Source organism: Entelurus aequoreus, linkage group LG02 (genome assembly GCF_033978785.1).
Source record: "Entelurus aequoreus isolate RoL-2023_Sb linkage group LG02, RoL_Eaeq_v1.1, whole genome shotgun sequence".
Taxonomy (NCBI): domain Eukaryota; kingdom Metazoa; phylum Chordata; class Actinopteri; order Syngnathiformes; family Syngnathidae; genus Entelurus; species Entelurus aequoreus.
The window spans coordinates 79,741,986-79,748,312 of record NC_084732.1 but is presented as its reverse complement, the minus strand read 5'-3'; positions in this window follow the sequence as shown (position 1 = coordinate 79,748,312).

Sequence of the window (6,327 nt, the reverse complement as noted above, 5' to 3'; positions counted from 1 at the left end):
GAGTTTGAGTTTATTTCGAACATGCAAGCATACAACATGATACATCACAATTTCCAGTTTCTTTTCAACATGTTCGAAAAGGAGTAGGAAGAAGCAGAGCTTATTTAATCCTACCCCTTTTCTTTACATAACAGTTGCAAAACCTTTTGTTCACTTCCTGTTCACAATTTTTTCACAATAAACTCCATAAGTAATTACAATAAAAATAAATAAATAAATAATAGTAAGAATTTAATAATAATAATTGGTGAAGTAAGTCATATTTCATATGATGAGATAAGTAAGATTACTTTAAGAATGAATGAATGGATGGATGAAATAAATTGAGAATGTTTGTCATGGTTCTTCTTCTTTGTACTTTGTAAACACTTTAAGTTTGAAGAGTTTCTTGAAGTGGATCATATTATATTATTATAAATGTGACAACAAATTGCGAATTATTAATTTTAATAGCAGAAGCTTGTATGCAAACTACAACAACATTAAGAACTTTTTGGAACACATCAACGAACCCTTCAAAGTGATTGCTGTCACAGAAACATGGATTGATGATAAAAAAAGGAATAGATTTTGATCTGGAAGGATATGAACTAAACTACATCAACAGAAACAACAAAAATGGAGGAGGAGTAGCTGTGTACGTGATGAAGAACCTGAACTGTGCACGTACAACACTTAAGACCTTCAGTATATAAGTATGTGGAATTAAATTATGGAATGGATTAAGCAAAGCAATCAAACAATGTACTAATATGATCCACTTCAAGAAACTCTTCAAACTTAAAGTGTTTACAAAGTACAAAGAAGAAGAATACTGAATTTACTTAATTCATCCATTCTTTCACTCTCAAAATAATCTTACTTATCTCATCATATGAAATGTAACTTACTTCAACAATTATTATATATATATATTTTTTATTGTGATTACTTATGGAGTATATTGTGAATAAATTAAAAAAAACAGGAAGTGAACAAAAGTTTTAGCAACTGTTATGTAAAAGAAAAGGGGTAGGATTAAATAGGCTCTGCTTCTTCCTACTCCTTTTCGAACATGTTGAAAAGAGAAACTGGAAATTGTGATGCATCATGTTGTATGCTTGCATGTTCGAAATAAACTCAAACTCAAACTCTGTTGTATGCCTGTCCAAAGTATTTTTTTAGTGGCCTTCGAGACCTTAAAATGTAATGAATTAATTATTAATGAGGTATAACTATTTGCTTTGTCGCCTATGACACTAAAGTTATATTGTTAGTTTTTTTTCAAATAGATTAGTACAGTAGTTCTCAAAGTTTTCTTTAATCAAGTACCACCTCAGAAAACTCTTGGCTCTCCAAGTATTATCGGCTAAATATTCATTAAAAACAAGACAAAGGTTTTATTTAACAACTACATTCAATATTTTGGCCATTGCAACATAAAAGACAGTTTGAACTAGGGATGTCCGATAATATCGGACTGCCGATGTTATCGGCCGATAAATGCTTTAAAATGTAATATTGGAAATTATCGGTATCGGTTTTAACATTATCGGTATCGGTTTATGACTTTATAAAACGCCGCTGTGTACACAAACGTAGGGAGAAGTACAGAGCGCCAATAAACCTTGAAGGCACTGCCTTTGCGTGCCGGCCAAGTCACATAATATCTACGGCTTTTGACACACTCACAAGTGAATGCAATCCATACTTGGTCAACAGCCATACAGGTCACACTGAGGGTGGCCGTATAAACAACTTTAACACTGTAACAAATATGCGCCACACTGTGAACCCACACCAAACAAGAATGACAAACACATTTTGGGAGAACATCCGCACCGTAACACAACATAAACACAACAGAACAAATACCCAGAACCCCTTGCAGCACTAACTCTTCCGGGGCGCTACAATACACACCCCCGCTACCCGCCCACCTCAACCCCGCCCCCCTTAACCCCGCCCACCTCAACCCCGCCCCCCCTAACCCCGCCTACCTCAACCTCCTCATGCTCTCTCAGGGAGAGCATGTCCCAAATTCCAAGCTGCTGTTTTGAGGCATGTTAAAAAAAAAAAATGCATTTTGTGACTTCAATAATAAATATGGCAGTGCCATGTTGGCACTTTTTCCATAACTTGAGTTGAAGTTGTTCTCTTATTTTGGAAAACCGTGTTACATTGGTTAATAATGTGTTAATTCCACAACTGTATGTATCGGTATCGGTTGATATCGGTATCGGTAATTAAGAGTTGGACAATATTGGAATATCGGATATCGGCAAAAAAGCCATTATCGGACATCTCTAGTTTGAACAGTAAGACTGTGTTTGAGTATTCAATTAGGTGATTCTTTGGCATACCACTAGGCGGGGCCCGTGTACACGTACCACAGTTTGAGAATCACTGGCTTAGTATAAACACTGGTGTATTAATTTTTGGTCGTAGCATTTTAAATGTTCAAAGTTCTTCATTTCTTTTTCATTATACGGAAAATGTTTGGCCCCCCGATGTCGATATCAATACATGATATAATGTAATGTATTGCAATATAATAACACGGTAGGCAGTGCAATGCTACTTGGGCAACATGCTTTATCAGTATCGTGCTTCCAACCCTGCTATGCACAACAAAATGTGCTCATGACTTCCTCATTTTAAATAAAAAAAAAAAAAAAAATCACCAGAAATGGTTTTATTTATTTTTGTTTATGTTAAACTGTTTTATACATTGTGCTCCTGGGGTAATGTTGCTGATTAATTAATTAAACGTTATTGTATTTTTCAGTATCTAAGTGTTCAAGTCTGTCAAAACTTTTTGAAAAAAAAGTGCCTGTATATTTTTATTGTATTTTTTTTTATTTCAGGCAAATTGATGCACTTTAAATCAAAACAATGTTAATAAATCGTTGTTGTAAGTCTTCTTTATTGTTTATTGTTTTCTTTAATGTAAATAAGGATACAACATTATTATGCAGAGGCGTACTTGTAACAATTTTAAAGACACATTTTACGATAAAGTATAATTTGAGAGTGTGTGTGTGTGTGTGTGGGGGGGCGGGGGGGGTCATTGGTATACTGGAGTAATTTTCAAACTGTGGTATCACAAGCACCGCTAGTAGCAGAGTCGTGTATAAAGAGAGTGTGGCCAACTTAACAAGAGGCGCCATGTTTGCTACCAAGGACATGGGATGCATGAAATTGCTGTCATTTTGACGTTAGTTTTCCTGACGAAATAAAACAAAATAATATGTCTATATACACTTCTAAACATACTCTAGCTCATAAACCTACAATAAAACATGTTTTTATTTCGCGAAAAAGTAGAATTTTGCGACTGTATTTGACGCACTCTGCTGCTACATTCCTGCGGTGTTTCGTGACCAGCAGGCTCTCTAACACGCACGTGAAACACACAGAAGGATAACAAAAATAACTTATTACCCTCATTTTGCCAAAATCTCCATTAGCTTTGGAACAACAATCACGGAGAAATTAGGACTTTTGTGTGAAGTATGTCAATGTATTTGTAATCCCTGTATGCATGTTTTTTGGACTATAGGGCGCACTTAAAATCCTTTCAGTTTCTCAAAACTCGACAGTGTGCCTTATAACCCGGTGCGCCTAATGTACGAAATAATTTTGGTTGTGCTTACCGACCTCAGGGCTATTTTATTTGGTACAATGGTGAAATGATAAGTGTTACCAGTAGATGGCAGTCACACATAAGAGATATGTGTAGACTGCAATATGACTCAAGTAAACAACACAAGAATGGTATATGTTCCATTGAAAATATAGAACATTACACACGGCGCTCAAAAATCTATCAACGTGTTTTAGTACGACTTTGGTAAACTATGATGATTGCTTGATGGATTGTACTGTGCTTCAACATACGAGTATTATTATGGTGTGTGTATAAGGTAAGACATATTATCTGGTGTTTTGTTTTGAAATATTATGCAAAAGCAACTTTTCTTACCTTCTGGTACCTGCTGATCTGTATTTGGGATCTGCATAAATCCTGAAAATTTGCGCGACTCCGCCTTTGTAGTCCGTGGCGACACCGGAGTCGATAAGCTTCTTCTTTTTCTCTATCTTCTTGTTATGGGACATTCATCCTCCGCTGTTGCCATTTCTAATATAAAGTAGAGTAAAGTTCTTACTTATATCTGTCAGTAAACTCGCTATGAAAGCGCTAAAACATACCGGTGTAGTGAGTTTACATTATTCACCCAAGGAACTTTAGTTATTAGAGAGTTCCGGTCGGACGGATTTTCACGACGTCGTTGTTGCGCTAGTGAGCCACGGATGAGGAGATGCTGTTCCGTTATTGATTTAAGTAAAGTCTGAATGTCATTAAAACAGTTAGCTCCATCTTTTGACACTTCTTCCACTCCCGTCTTTGCACGCTAAACCGCTACAACAAAGATGAGGGGTAGAAGACGCTGTCGAAGGTGAGCCACGTAAATAAGACCGCCCACAAAATGGCGCATCCTGAAGCGACTGTCAGAAAGCGAAGATGATCTATAAAACATAATCTATGCAACATTTTGACCAAAGAACCACCATTAAGTGTTTTCAATTTAGAAAAAAAATAATAATATGAGTCCTTTAATGCGCCCTATAATCCGGTGCGCCTTTTGTATGAAAATAGACCTGACTAGAACCACTCATCGGCAGTGCGCCTTCTAATCCGGTGTGCCCTATGGTCCGGAAAATACGGTAATTATAACTGATCTTTCTGTTTTGTAACCTAATAAGTGAATAAGCGTGCTTTTGTACTTATGTCCCCATATTTCTGCACAATAACTCAGATATGGTAACACTGGCGAGCAGTAGAGAATATGGAGTCATTTTTAGTCCAGAACATATTTTGCTTCAATGACGTATTTTTTGCCACTTTATTGTACATTTTTTTATATGAGATTTCAAGTTAATTTTCTCATTTTCTCACCCAAATTGTGCTTTTTTTTTTTAACTCTTTCTCCGTCTGACTTTCTCTTCTGCTTTTACCGAGTAGCTGTTGTACGCTGGCATGCTGTGGTCTTTGCGATTCCAAATGACGCGGAGGACCTCGGGCATCTTGCAGGTAATATGAATATTTAATTTCTAGATTACGGCGAAAAAAACACCGAAAACAAAGCGCGCCAACAAGGCTTGCATGTGAATGGAAAAGCTCACTAGCACAGCACGGGATCGAGGAGAGCCGACGTCAACCGTCACCAATGGACCAGCCGGGAACTCTCGCATATTAAGCTCTCTGATTAGCCAGCAGAGGCAGGTGGGTCTCGTGACGGCTAATCAGAAGCAGGTGCGTACGATCCTGGCTCCTAACAACCAAATGTCACAGAGGAGTCCAGAAAAACAGAAACTAAGTCACAAACATAGGGAATCAATAGAAGAAAACAAGACTGTACACGGCCAGTCGTGACAATAGTTAGTTTTACTAAGACTCAAATATAGTCTGTTTTTTTCAAACCATCTCTTTAATTGAGTAATGTCTTCCAATATTGTTTGTATTAGCGTCTCTGTCGTATGTTTAACTCGCACACAGCCACTACTAATTTTGGCGGTTCTTGAGCTCACCATAGTGTGGACTGTGAAGCAACAGTTTGTTTACATGTAAAATCTTCCACCCCTTCTTTGTCTCGTTTTGTCCACCAAAAGTTTTATACTGTGCGTGAATGTACAGAGGTGCACTTTGTTGATGTTATTTACTTGTTGGAGTGCTAATCAGGCATATTTTTGTCAACATTTGCTAACATGCTATTTCGGCTGGCTGTATGTACATATTGCATCATTATGCCTCATTTGTAGGTATATTTGAGCTCATTTAATATCCTTTACATTTATCCTCTATGCATATACAATAGTTTCGCATGTCTCATTAAACATTATCTGTATGTAATATTGGCTGCATTTCTGATAGTTGTTTGTGTGCCATGTTGTTCCAGACCACAGCAAACATTACCTAGCTTGCCAAAGATTGTAATAAATCTATTAAAAGAAGACAGCCTGCCGTTTCCTTTAACTCGGACACACCCATCTATACCTTTGGTCATTAAAAACCAGTAATTTCCAGGAGTTATCTCACCTTCTGAGTAGCCTCTGATTAACTAATGGTTTCTAATGTTGTAAAAATGTGTAGAATAAATATTACATTTCAACATTTCTGTCAACAAAGATTTGCTTCAGCCTGAGACACATAGTCTTTTTGATAGTAGGCTATTATAGCTAATTTAGACACTTACATCATGTGTTGCCTTCATTATAAGACTTATTACGGCTATTCATTTTTTGCAGCTCCAGACAGATTTGTTTTTTGTATTTTTGGTCTAATAT